The 14665-nt window shown below is 38.9% G+C and overlaps 2 non-coding genes across 2 annotated transcripts; both read left to right on the top strand.

The window, feature by feature from the left end:
- Window positions 1-11922: 11922 nt before the first annotated feature.
- trnal-cag lies at window positions 11923-12005 on the top strand. Its single transcript has one exon. It is a non-coding gene; the product is annotated as a tRNA-Leu (tRNA).
- Window positions 12006-13367: 1362 nt separating this feature from the next.
- Window positions 13368-13450, top strand: trnal-cag. Its single transcript has one exon. It is a non-coding gene; the product is annotated as a tRNA-Leu (tRNA).
- Window positions 13451-14665: the final 1215 nt, after the last annotated feature.

Here is a 14665-nt window from a genome sequence, read left to right as displayed (position 1 = left end):
TTTAGGAACAGTAACGGTCTGAGTTTTGAAGCTTTAACCTTTACCGTCATTCCAAGTAGCTAATGTTGCAAAAATTAACTACTCATCCACTTCGCGTTGGTTGCAAATCGTGCTTACTAGTAACTTAACTACAGGTCAGCTTTAAACTTCAATTTCAAATAAAGCTTTATTGTCATTGTATAGAACATGCCATGTTATTTTTCTCGCCAGCATCCCTTTAGTATACATTTATTTAGTTGAAATTGAACATTAAAAGAAAATTGAGTCTCTAAATCAAAAACCAAGTCAAAGAGTTGTTTTTTTCCACTTTCACAACAAAAACATGAAAGTTAGCTGAATTTTCATCATTTGACATGACCAACAACTCAGAGTTATATGTGCTGACAACTCATTTGATAAAGCTAAACATTGCATCTAACTTGGTTTTCTGAAATTACTTATTGTCCCGAAGTTTTCTGACATGATCCTGGGATCGACTCATGAGAAGACACAATCACAGTCAGAATAAGGTAAGTCGTTTCAAAGTTTTATTTACAGAGGAATCACAGAGCTTGGTAATCCTAGAAATGGGTGCACCATGGAGGCTCTGACTGGATCGTTCTAGGGAAAGAGACTCAGTGAATAATGTGGCTTCAAGAGGAATATTTGGAGTTCAGAAAGGTTGTTGAGTCCTTACAGTTTTCTCATGCGGCGATAGGTCCGGGAGGGGGTAATCTGAGCCGTTCGGACTGAGTGGGAATCCAACCAGGAGTCAGTGACTCACTTCTCTTTCTCGGGTGGGAGGACAGGCAGGTGAGCTCCTCGAATGGATCCAGGAAGCAGAGAGAGAGATGAACTCGGAACCAGCTCGACTGGAAAGGAGGAGGACAAGGAAGGTAAGGAGACTTCAAAATTTTAAGATTGAGAGGAGCTTGCAGGTAAGTTGCCACATCCTAGGAAATCTGCTCCTCTAAATACTGCCTCCTGATTGCAGCGAAGTGGAATCAGCTTCGAGGTCATCCTGCCGAAGACACCCTGAGAATAAAAGGTTAGAGACAAGCACCCAACACAGAGAGGCAACATTTTCAGGTTTACGCAAAAAAGAAAAAAAAAAGCTGTTCAGCTCAAAAAGAGCTTTTTTTTGTTAATCATTTAAGAGAGAACATTAGCTGGCAGTTTTTTTATTTTTATTATTTTTATCGTATTTCATTACTGATTATAAGACTAAATAAAGCAATAACTAAAAAACTGACTGGAAAGCATAGGTGTTAGCCAGGGCACAACAGATTTTATTTTTCTTTTTTTTGCAAAAGCGGCTCTGTGTCAATGTTTGATCAGAGGATAATAGGATGCAATTGTGGCACTAAAAATATATACCCTCAGCATGTTTACTTTAAATTGATTTATGGTGCTTTCAGCACTGAATGGAGGAAGAGCAGAATGGAGGACCATTCCTACCATAATTAAAAATAGACACAGAAATCATATAAATAAAGGCTTAGTGCTTTCATGTGTTTTCTGGTTGTTTGTTGATGATAACAAAAAACTCTGCAACAAAACCTTTCTGCACATTTCCAACAAAACTAATAAAATGACAAAGAATTTATATTTCTTTATGCTAAAAAAAATGCATTGTTTTGACATCCATTCCATTATTTTCCCCATTTTTCAAAATCCAGTTAAAAATGAATAAAATAAGACATTTGATTTGAATTTATTTGTTCCGTTTCTGTATAGTGGTATGGTGAAAATAGTAAGAAGGAGAAAACTATAATTTCATTTTAGGTATGCTAGTACTATATTAACTCAATCATGCATTTTTTGCACTAAAAATCCACAAGGCTGAGTCCATATGAGCAACACAATGGTCTAAAAGGCGTCTATGTTCCAACATGTGTCCATGTTAGACACACCTGTCAGAAAATTACTTCAACTCCAACTTAGACACTGGTAACATATAAATAAATACTTTGAATACTTTTAATCAATTCTTACATATTTTATTTTTATAGGAGACATTTTAAGATTTTTGAAACAGTTTAAAGGACCAGAAATAAGGTAAACAGATTCTTGTCCCCAGAGTTTTACAAGTAGACAGGCAGACACTCTCAGACACCCCTGGGACTTCCTCTTTTGTGGGAGGAGCATGCATTCATACCAAGGAGGAAGAAAAATGACACAAAAGGGATTTATTTTAATATATTTTCTTACAGGCACCTTCAGTTCTCAACCTTTAGGGCTCCACCGGGAGCAGTATATAAACTGAATCACAACAGTTTGATGTCAAGGTGACACGTACAGTTGAGTGTCTAACAGCTGCTTAGCACCAGCTCTTCTGTGAGGGTGATACTGGTGTAAAAAGATGCAGTGGCGCTGATCATCAAATACTGAAGTTCTTCTTTTGGTTATCATGTTTATCACTATGCTGACCTTAGTTAAACAAGACTGACTTTACCAGGCTTACTAAATGCAAACAAAGCAGGAAGTGACAAGACAGACAAAATAAAACGCCTTTTCTAAAATGAATCACATTTTTTTTTTTTTTTACATTTAGTTTTTATTGTGGGACCCCAAAAAACAACGTGTAACATTTATTTTTACTGCTATGATTCCACAATCTATAAACCATTAAAAATGACATATAAACAGAAAGGAGAGCCTAACAACCCTCAGATCCTAGTTCTGTACTGAGTTTGTGCATCTGTGTATCTTTATATGTGTAACTGAAATAGCAGGTGACTTGTTTTGGTGCTGAGCCCCATATGTGCCACATAGAAGGGTCTACATACAAGTGTGTGTTTGTCTAGCTAATCATGTGTGGCTGAATGCACTCAAAAACAACAACACCCCATCACCAGACAGACAGGCTGGCCGGCAGGGACCCCTGTCCACCATCTGTGGGTGTGTGTGTGTATGATGTGTTGGTGTGTGTGACTCAGGAAAGCACACGGAGACTGGTAGTAGCGGTGGTCTGGTCTCCACCTGTCCCCCTGTCATTACCCAGGAGGTGATGGAGGGGAAAAAATAATCAGAGAGAAAGACGAGGAAGATGTATGAGGAGGGAGGAGGTGGTAGCAGTGGGGGGATGGGGGGAGTAAATGTGGGGTTAAAGGAAGAGTCAGAATCATTTGTGGTGGAAAAACAGAAGTAGGGGTTCTGACACAACACAGAGCTCATATGATGTAACTGTGACATGACGAGAATATGCAGATGAGCATAAATTAAGAGGGAGGGAACTGATTAAAGAACAAATAAGAAAAGCGAACCATGAAACTGAAAACCTTGCAAAACTCAAAAACTGAAGGCTCTCAAAGTCCAATGTTTGGACAGAGTGAGGAGTCAAAACTAAAATGTTAATATGCAAACAATTCTTTTGGGAAAATGCAAATAAAACAACCCTCAAATGTCTGGATCCTTCTCAGGCAATGGTGGTACCAAGAATAGGCCAGTGCAGGACCAACTGGGAAGAGAACCAGGATGTATGTATGCATTTATGCATTGATCAGATGAGTTGTTGAATGTAATAGAGAGCATGTAAATCTGCGAGCAAAACAGGAAATGCAGGTCAGTGTCAGGAAGCAGTTCCATGTTCGGTATACTTGCAGAATCCAGCAAGAGTCTGAAGACAGGTCAGGTAAACAGATCAGATGGGAACATGCAGGCTCAGAAGTCCAAAGGCAGAATGGTTCAGCATCAGGCAGTCACAATAATACTCACTGGAAGACTCCCACCAAGGGCTTGAATAATCGGGTGCTGATGACTGGAAGAAGGCAGGTTGAATAGAAGGTGGAGCAGGTGAAACAGATGAGCGATAATGAGAAACTGGGCGGGGCTAGGCAGGCGAATGGAATGAGCAATCAAGCCAGTCATCAGCGCCAACTATGAGTATGAAGGTTTTTGCTGTTTTAGTAAATGTTTAATATGGTTTATGTGACACAGAATAATTTCCCTAATCATTTTGCTCTTCTGTGTTAACACTCATGGAGAACAAACACATTGATCATGTTCAGAAATGAAACCAACAAGTATTTTGCAGACCATACACTTTAATTAGGGTGGATAAGTTAGTCAAAAAGGTGAAATGAAAAAAGATATTTTTCGAAATAAGTAAACTCAGTTTTGTCCCTGTCCCTTAAGAAAAACAGAACCACATGCATGATCCTACCACCACATTGTTAAACAGTAGAAATGGTGACATGAAGAGTTCATTTTCCAGTCCACACAGTCTTTTGGTTGAAGACCAAAACTTTAACTTTTAGTCTCATGTGTTTCTTTCATTTTTCTTACAATCAATTTATTCATGTAGGAATAAAACAACCAAAACTAAAATCTAAGAAATAACATAGATTCACTCTTTTTCTCTCAAACAAGAATCAAAATGAAAGAACAGAAGATAATCTTTGTATATCTGCTCTGAATACGTATATCATAACCCACCCCGAGTGATAATGATATGAACAATTATTAGTCTTAAGTGTTTTCCTGGAAATGAACAATGTCACACCCCAAGTCCCCCCAACATCTTTGCAGTAAGAAAAACATTGCAGCAGTGAATATGGTTCTTAGATATTAGTGCGATGAAGCAGTTCATTGCCCATCTGTCTTCCTTTTAACTCCCTCCATCTGGTGTAGCTATGTGCGTACAGCACAGCTAATTCACTATTTCCCTTTACTTAATGTTGCCTCCCATCTTCATATTTACACAAATATGTAATAAGCAATCATTTTCGCTATATCTCTTCTATTCTTAGTTTTAGGGTATTGATTTTAACATTTGGGTCGCACTGGATCAAGATCCAGGGAACATCTGAACACATTTTAATGTGATCAGCTTTGGCATTGGATAGTTTTCAGGCTTAAAAAAACACAGACACACATGTACAGACATGCAGAGACTATAATTTTCTAAGAATCCTCCCATCCCTCCAGCGAACCCACATGATATCAGATATAGCATGTGTGTTCTCCCCGGATCAAAAGGAGGTCATGTTAATTAGCCAATTTCACAGTCTTCTGGCAGCACGTGCACCTAACACACAAACACACAACATGCACTGTCACACAGATATGTTAATTAAAGACTTTGCGCCCCTCATACACCAAGGCTACGTTTAGAATGAGCAGTGGCCTCGTTGCCTTGTCTCCTCACATCTGCTGTATCTCGAGAAAGAAGAGCGCTTTAATGCAAAAAGACCTTGGGTGTATGAGCTACACCTGCGCAACTGGATTTGAAGTCAAATATGGCAGTACTGTGTCAATTATATATAGCAACAAAAAGAATGATTTCATTTTAGTTTTTTAGGCCATTATTGTTGAGATTTGTGCTTGAAATGATTCATTACTTTATAATATTTGGTCTGTCATTTCACTTCTTCAAATGCTAAATTGCTTCTCTTATGGCCCATTGATATGTCATTTATGCCCATAAATTAGCACTATCATCCTGCTTTTAATCAGTGGAAAAAGTTGTTAGCAAATTTAGCCACTAGAATTTTCAGCTAGAAAAACATGGAAACAGTAAAGGGAATTTAAAATAGGTATATTGCCAAAAGATGACGTTGGTAGACAAGTGTATGCAGCCATTAAATGACTGACTCTACTTGAATGTGGAACTGCCACCGCTTAAGTCATCGTCTTCTTTTTTATTCCTTTCATTGATTGCTGGAGAGCTATACTGAAACACACTACTCCCGGCATTACTAATGATATTACTCGTTTAGTATGTTGTACAACATATTCATAATTTCCCTGAGGAATAAAATACACTTAAAATAACCACAGAAGACAGACGGAAGACCCCGCCTGCTTTGGCTGCATTAATGGGCCTGTAAAAGTCAATAAGGTTGGTTTTACTGATAGAACAACTCAGCATGAATTCCCACAGTTGAACTGCCTGAGATATATATATATATTTTTTTTTCATAATATCCAAAGATGCTCTTAAATCGAAGAAAAAAGCAGACACTGGCAGATAGAACAGACAGTCCCAAGTGCTGACTGTCAGATAGGACTGAAAGGAATCTCAATGATCAAAGCAGTGAAAGGACACTTTATCCATGCAGGGAGCCTTGTGCCTTTCTCCAGCAGTACTTTGGGCACAAGACAAGATACACTCTGGATGGCTTGCCTGTCAATCATAGGGTAAAGAGACAGTCCCACATGCTAATGCTCACACCTAAGGAGAATTTAGAGTTGTCAGCTAGCCTAACATACAGACTCCTGGACTGTAGGATGAAGTCGTAGCAGGGGAGAAATACTAACACATACACAGTGAGAACAAACATTGTTTAGGAAAATACAAAGGATCTCATTTCTGAATATTTCCACAATTCTCTGATTATGTGGGCTGCTTTTGTGGTTTGTGTCATTTCAAGTTATGTCTGTTGCATTTGTCTCCCTGAAATTTGTCAGGTTCTTACCTTTAACAGTATGTTTAGTTTGTTACAGAGGACCCACCCCCCAAAAATATAAAGCTATATTTTGGTGGTCTGACTTAAGTTGGTCTTTCTACCTAATAATAGCGACAACTGGAAAATTAAAAGAACAAAAAAATAAATAAATAAATAAACATGACAATTGATTTTCTTCAAGTTTGCCCAAATGTCTTCAACCGTTCCTACCTTCAGTCATTAAATGCATGGGTTGTTAGGATCATCCAAAAAGTCATTTAGAATATTAAACACTTCTGTGAAAAAAAAATAAAATTTCTTTTACAAGATTTCAAATCTTTAATAAACTCACAGGAGAGAAAATAAAGAAATTTGTTGGATCACAAAAGAGAACTTCTTAGCAGACAAGACTTCCCCTGTTTAAAATATTCAACCACCAATATACACTCACCGGCCACTTTATTAGGTACACCTGTTCAACTGCTCGTTAACACTTAATTTCGAAGCAGCCAATTACATGGCGGCAACTCAGTGCATTTAGGCATGTAGAGATGGTCAAGACAATCTCCTGCAGTTCAAAGCGAGCATCAGTAAGGGGAAGAAAGGTGATTTGAGTGACTTTGAACGTGGCATGATTGTTGGTGCCAGAAGGGCTGGTCTGAGTATTTCAGAAACTGCTGATCTACTGGGATTTTCACGCACAACCATCTCTAGGGTTTACAGAGAATGGTCCGAAAAAGAAAAAACATCAAGTGAGTGGCAGTTCTGTGGGCGGAAATGCCTTGTTGATGCAAGATGTCAGAGGAGAATGGCCAGACTGGTTTGAGCTGATAGAAGGGCAACAGTGACTCAAATAACCACCCGTTACAACCAAGGTGGGCAGAAGAGCATCTCTGAATGCACAGTACGTCGAACTTTGAGGCAGATGGGCTACAGCAGCAGAAGACCACACCGGGTGCCACTCCTTTCAGCTAAGAACAGGAAACTGAGGCTACAATTTACACAAGCTCATCGAAATTGGACAATAGAAGATTGGAAAAACGTTGCCTGGTCTGATGAGTCTCGATTTCTGCTGCGACATTCGGATGGTAGGGTCAGAATTTGGCATCTACAACATGAAAGCATGGATCCATCCTGCCTTGTATCAACGGTTCAGGCTGGTGGTGGTGGTGTCATGGTGTGGGGAATATTTTCTTGGCACTCTTTGGGCCCCTTGGTACCAATTGAGCATTGTTGCAACGCCACAGCCTACCTGAGTATTGTTGCTGACCATATCCATCCCTTTATGACCACAATGTACCCAACTTCTGATGGCTACTTTCAGCAGGATAATGCGCCATGTCATAAAGCTGGAATCATCTCAGACTGGTTTCTTGAAGATGACAATGAGTTCACTGTACTCAAATGGCCTCCACAGTCACCAGATCTCAATCCAATAGAGCATCTTTGGGATGTGGTGGAACGGGAGATTCGCATCATGGATGTGCAGCCGACAAATCTGCGGCGACTGTGTGATGCCATCATGTCAATATGGACCAAACTCCCTGAGGAATGCTTCCAGCACCTTGTTGAATCTATGCCACGAAGAATTGAGGCAGTTCTGAAGGCAAAAGGGGGTCCAACCCGTTACTAGCATGGGGTACCTAATAAAGTGGCCGGTGAGTGTAGCTCTCAGTGTTGTGCATGAACGTCTTCAATGAACGGCGTTGACTGAATACATTCATATTTTTCAGTGAATAATAAGCGACAGACACAGCTCACGTTTGCATTCAATTGATAACGACAGTTTTAATTGAGTAAGATTTTATGGCACTTATTACGGCAAACAGCCGGACCGACCAGCATGTCTACTGCTAGTATTAGTCTGTGCATTTCAGACTCGTCTACTGGTATTTCTGGTAAGCCAATTTTGCAGAGTGCTTGGCAGAGTATTATGAACTAACAAAGGAAGAATTGGACAGAAAAAAACTAAAGTTTTTGTGCAAACTGTACCAACCAAGAATTATCAAACAAGTCTGTTCGTCGGCCAGATTCACTTCAAATTTAAAGCGACACTATACTGAATGGGAAACGTAAGAAATCATTTTTGATACAGATCTTTTCAGCAGAGCCTAAATGCACCTATTTTTTTCTTAAGTTCTGTGTAATCTGGCTAAATAAAGGCTTCACTTCACATACATCAAACATTTAAAGGGTGAAATATAAGGTTATATTGTGTAGAATTGTGGCTTAATTTACCAAATGAACTTGAACTAGTACATTTATGGGTTTGTGAACTTAGTTAATTTTTTTTTTAAAGTTAACTGTGAACATGAACTAGTTAATATCCCCATGTGTGACCTGAACTTTGAGCTTATTCTTTTTAACTATGAACTTGCACAACATTGATAACTGTGTTAAAGCTAGAATTTTAGGATCTACTGACTAAAGCAATACATCTCCCACTTCTTTCTAAGGGTGTATTCACACCTGCCCTGTTTAAGTCCGCTTTAATCAAACTGTAGTTTTGTATGGCCAGAAAGTTTGGTTCCTTTAGGGAGGGATGAATGTGCAATGAAACTCTGATATGGACCAAAAAAAGCGAACTTGGGTCTGCCTCAAAACCCTGGTCTCGGCTCGTTGAAGTAAACTATCAGACTGGAGACTCCAAAAGCTGTAATTGTACTGTAATAGCGTAATAATACAAATTAAGTTTGTCATATGTTAAAAATAACTTGCTGCACATTTGTGCAGTCTTCACATCAATTTTGTGAAGTTGAATGTAATGCTTCTTACACATTGCTGCCTCATTTAGAGCCTTATGTTTAAAAAAAAAACTGTCTCTGCAGCCATTTGCCTTCATTCTGAGCCCATTGTTGAAAGATACTTATCTGGCATTTTTAGCCAAAAGACAGTATGGCGATAACACTGCCGAAATCTGTTGCCCTTCCTTGATGTTTCCAAGGAAGTAGGGTAACTATCTTTCTCCACTGGTTCTCGGTGCAGCGCCACCCTAGGCAAGGAGGTAAACAGGTGAGTCAAAAGGTGTGTTTCGGTTTGACAAAGTGCCTTGTGAATCCAAACCTCACAAGATTTTTGCAATTTTTGTTACCAATCGATTAGAGTCTACCGAAATATCAGTTGTGAAATCAACCTAATACTACATCCACACACAGTCGAAGAAGCTATGAAACTTCAAACGTATCCGCTCTGGGACCGTGTTTTAAATATTCTCAATTTCCAGGCCGTTTCCTCATTCTCAGGAGCTGTAACTGATGAAGAAGCTTGCCGAATACACTCAAACTCAGCTTCCACGCCTACAATTTCTTCTTGAAATGAAATATTTGCTTCTATTGCTTTCTAAATTCATCATGGCGTCTCTTTTGCACAAAGCTTTACTTTCAAATTTTTTTTTTGATAGCTAAAAAAAATTACTGAGAGTGAATTGGAGCTATATAAATAAACTGAATTGAATTGAATTGTTTTTAACGTTACCACTTTGTAACATGTTCAACATTTGGCTGATTTGATGCATTAGTCAGGAAAATGTTATGTAAATAAGCATGAATGCAATAATAAAGGTGAAGGTGTGTCAAATCTATACCTGTTCAAAGTTTCGGCTATATTGGGTTTATGAAAGATATGAAAAATATAAAGGGTGAAATACATGTAGAAATTATACAAAATTGACACCTGAAAGAGGATTGTATGTTCTAAAAATGCATTTTCTTTGAAACTCTACTACAACTGATGTATAGCTTTTTGAATCAGAGTTCAAACTGTGATGAACTGCAGTATATTTGATTAAATTTGAGAGTTTTTCATTCCTCATTACTTATATTACCTGACTTTCTACATTCCTAAACAAGGAGAGAAAGAGAACAGACGTAAAATCACGTCAGCAATTTACCTTCAACCACACAAACATCAAACCATGACCTTGTGCACAATAACATGAATTCTTTTAATTCATTCTTATCGCTCTTGTTTAGAGCTTCAGTTGAAATATTTTGCACTCCTTCCCTTTCAAGAGATCCCGTCTCATCAATTACCTTGGAAATGTTGGCCTTGCCTTTCAATGTAGCCTGGGCAACACATTTTAGAATCTCTCTTTGGAAATCATACAAAAGAATTCATTGTCAAATGATGTCAAAGTGGTAAGGAAAGAGTAGAAAAGGAACCGGGTTTCAAATTCTAATAAAAGCAAACGCTGTTGATCAAAAACCTTACTAGTTTGTAAAAAGCCATCAAGATTTCTGTCCTCAAAAGGAACATACTGTCACGCCCCTAATAAATTAAAAATGATCAAAAATGTAATGTTAATCTCAGATATTGAATTCAAAAGCTAAAACTGTCTTCTGTTGTGGCTTACAGGCAATAAAACCCAATATGAGTTGAGAGGAAAATCACAATAGCTATCAGATAAGACAAATAAGTTATAGGATTTTTGATAGCAAAATGTTACTTTTGCTCATGTTATGCTGTCAATGATCAGCAGAGAGATTGCTAAATTTTAAGATGACCTTCAGACTAGATCTTATCCCTCCATCTATGCAAAAAAAGGTTGTTCAAGGAGTGCTGCATTCAAAAATTTAACATAAATACTAAGTGGAATCAATCATGTAGTAGAAAAATTTACAAAAAGCAACAAGGTGAAACGTGTCCTTAAGGATTTGAATTTGAATGGATTTGAATGACATGCTGATGATTGAATGAAGTCATTTGATTGAGAAGTTGCAGCATGGTTTGCCTTGAGGAGTGGACTTGGGCAACCCCAGAATTGTCATAGCTTTGATCCATCAAACTATTCATCTTCTCTCAAATTATCTGTCAGAGTCCAAGTGGGGCTGGTGACTATGTCCAACGGTTTATAAATGAAAGGTGGGCTACAGCCCAGACAGGTCGCCAGTCAAACAAACGGCAACGCAGTGACCCACAACCTTGCATTCACACCTCAGCAATATTTGGAGATACAAATGGACATAACAGTCATGATTTTGGACTGTGGGAGGAAGGAAAAGTACCTGAAGAGAACCCACACTTGCACAGGGAGAACATGCAAACGCAAAGAAAAAGTTCTACAAACTGCACCACCATTCAGCCCCTTAGCTGTGCTGAGAAAGGAGTAAACACTTGAATTATCACAGTGTTCCAAATTCTTCTTTTAAGTTTACATTTTCCATTCTTGACCCCAGTTGATCCCCTGCTGCTTCCTGGATGACCATAGAGGACTTTTGAAGAGTTGTTTCTGTGTTTTAGCAGCCGTTCCTGGGAAAGGGTGTCGTTGTAGGCCTCCATTAACACACAGGGGTTTCATTTTCCTGAGTAATTATTCTTCAGTAAAGTATGTACAGCCTTCAATTTGTTTGCTTTTTCAGGCTCCAAAGCCAGTTTCCAGACTTAGTTGTGGGTATCTGGGTCTCTTTGAGCTCCCAAGGTGGATTTATCTTGACCTGTGGTAGTTGTGATGCAGGGTGGGAGCTCTGACAGTCTTGGACAAAGCCCTCATCTTGCTAACCTGCGCTCTAAGGTCATCTAAATTTTTTCGAAATCATGCTCTGAAATATGACAGTAAGTCAGGATGGCCGAGCGGTCCAAGGCGCTGCGTTCAGGTCGCAGTCTCCGATGGAGGCGTGGGTTCGAATCCCACTTCTGACATTGTCTTTTCTGCTTACTTGGATTTCTCTTCCTGAAAAGGTTGCCATTTGTTTGCTAGAAAGAAGTTGCCCATTAAAGTGTAGATTCAAATAGTAATGTGGTGAAGCACTAGCAAACATAACAATGCACTGCTATTCAAGCCATACAGATAGAACCCAATTAGTCAGATGGTTAAAGATTCCACTTATTGTAGCTCATCACTGGTAGTACAGGTAAATTCTGATCCGGACTCCCAGCAAAGCAAATCAAAGATTTCCAAAACTAAAATGATTCAATTGCACTTGCAATTATTTACATATACAAACTATACCTCAACACACACTCAACGTCGATGTTTTGGAACATAATCCTCTCTTTCACCAGAATTAAGTTGCTCTGTAAAAAGATAAATGATTGTTCTTTTTGCTGCCATTCAATATCAAACGTCTCGGGTAATCCATGTACTTCATTGGGTAAGCTCTGAGCATACCAGGGCTCAAAACTTCCAATCTTCCCTAGATCCTCTACCATAATTTCCAGGCTTAACTGTGGGTACAAGGGTGCAATGGAAGCTGATAGTACCCTGGGAATGAAGGTACACATCCTTAACTCCGAATACCCCAGGGTCCACTTTAAGGATCTTTTCTCGTTATGAGCCAAAGTTTTATCTAACTGGGCTTTTTGACTAGATGTGTATCTTTTTGGGGTTCCATAGCTTGAGTATGCAGGGTGCAACGACCCCTATTACCTGAAAAACCAATTTCCATTTTATAGACCCTTTATCCTTATGATACAGGAAAGGTTCTCATGAAGAATTTTTACAAGATTAATCAATTGTTAAGCACCTCTACATGTATAATCATGTGCATCTTCCCCTCCCACAGCAGCTCAAGTTTACATTTTCCATTCTTGACCCCAGTTGATTGCCTGCTGCTTCCTGGATGACCGTAGAGGACTTTTGAAGAGTTGTTTCTGTGTTTAATGAGCCGTTCCTTGGAAAGGGTGTCGTTGTAGGCCTCCATTAACACACAGGGGTTTATGACAAACTGTTTCAATTTCCTGAGTAGCTATTCTTAAGTAACGTATGTACAGCCTTCAATTTCTTTGCTTTTTCAGGCTCCAAAGCCAGTTTCCAGACTTAGCTGTGGGTATCTGGGTCTCAGAGGATAGAGGTGTAAACTTGGGAATCAAGCTGCAACCTCCTCTTCTCTTTGAGCTCCCAGGGTGGATTTATCTTGATCTGTGATAGTTGTGATGCAGGGTGGGTGCTCATAGGCATGCTGTGGGAACTCTGACAGTCTTGGACAAAACCCTAATCATGCTTACCTGCGCTCTCAGGTCATCTAAATTTTTTCGAAATCATGCTCTGAAATATGACAGGAAGTCAGGATGGCCGAGCGGTCCAAGGCGCTGCGTTCAGGTCGCAGTCTCCAATGGAGGCGTGGGTTCGAATCCCACTTCTGACATTGTCTTTTCTGCTTACTTGGATTTCTCTTCCTGAAAAGGTTGCCATTTGTTAGCTAGAAAGTAGTTGCCCATTAAAGTGTGGATTCAAATAGTAATGTAGTGAAGCACTAGTAAACATATCAATGCATTGTTATTCAAGCCATACAGATAGAACCCAATTAGTCAGATGGTTAAAGATTCCACTTATTGTAGCTCATCACTGGTAGTACAGGTAAATTCTGATCTGGACTCCCAGCAAAGCAAATCAAAGATTTCCAAAACTAAAATGATTCAATTGCACTTGCAATTATTTACAAATACAAACTATACCTCAACACACACCTAATGTCGATGTTTTTGAACATAATCCTCTCTTTAACCAGAATTAAGTTGCTCTGTTAAAAGATAAATGATTGTTCTTTTTGCTGCCATTTAATATCAAACGTCTCGGGTAATCCATGTACTTCATTGGGTAAGCTCTGAGCATACCAGGGCTCAAAACTTCCAATCTTCCCTAGATCCCCTACCAAACTTTCCAGGCTTAACTGTGGGTACATGGGTCCAATGGAAGCTGATAGTACCCTGGGAATGAAGGTACACATCCTTAACTCCGAATACCCCAGGGTCCACTTTAAGGATCTTTTCTCGTTATGAGTCAAAGTTTTATCTAATTGGGCTTTTTGACTAGATGCGTGTCTTTTTGGGGTTCCAGAGCTTGAGTATGCAGGGTGCAACGACCCCTATCACCTGAAAAACCAATTTCCATTTTATAGACCCTTCATCCTTATGATACAGGAAAGGTTCTCACGAAGAAATTTTACAAGATTAATCAATTGTTAAGATTAAAGTATATTTTGCACATCTTTAAAAAATCAAGTTACAAGAGTAGAACAAAAGTTTGAGGGGCACAGAGTCCTGGAAAATCAGGGTGAAGCTTTCGAAGCAAGTGATTATTTGAAGAGCCATTAAATAGGATAACCCTTCCATTCTAAAGCCATTTTTGCATTAGGTTTCAACTCCATTAAGTACTTTCAACCCTAGATTAAACTAATTGTTGATGTTCAAAAACGGTGCCCATGTAGGAAGGTAATTATAATCCTAGAACCGACTTAATTAGAGAAAACAAAAACAACAAATTGTGAAATGAAAGACCTGAAAGCTGAATGACCTAACAGGAAAGAACCATTTAAATGTTGCCGCTTCATGTTTAAAAAGAAATAAAACTTAAAACTAAC

Source organism: Cyprinodon tularosa, unplaced genomic scaffold, assembly GCF_016077235.1.
Source record: "Cyprinodon tularosa strain WSP-4 unplaced genomic scaffold, ASM1607723v1 ctg388, whole genome shotgun sequence".
In the NCBI taxonomy this organism is placed as follows: Eukaryota; Metazoa; Chordata; class Actinopteri; order Cyprinodontiformes; family Cyprinodontidae; genus Cyprinodon; species Cyprinodon tularosa.
This window is presented reverse-complemented; position numbering and strand designations above follow the sequence as displayed.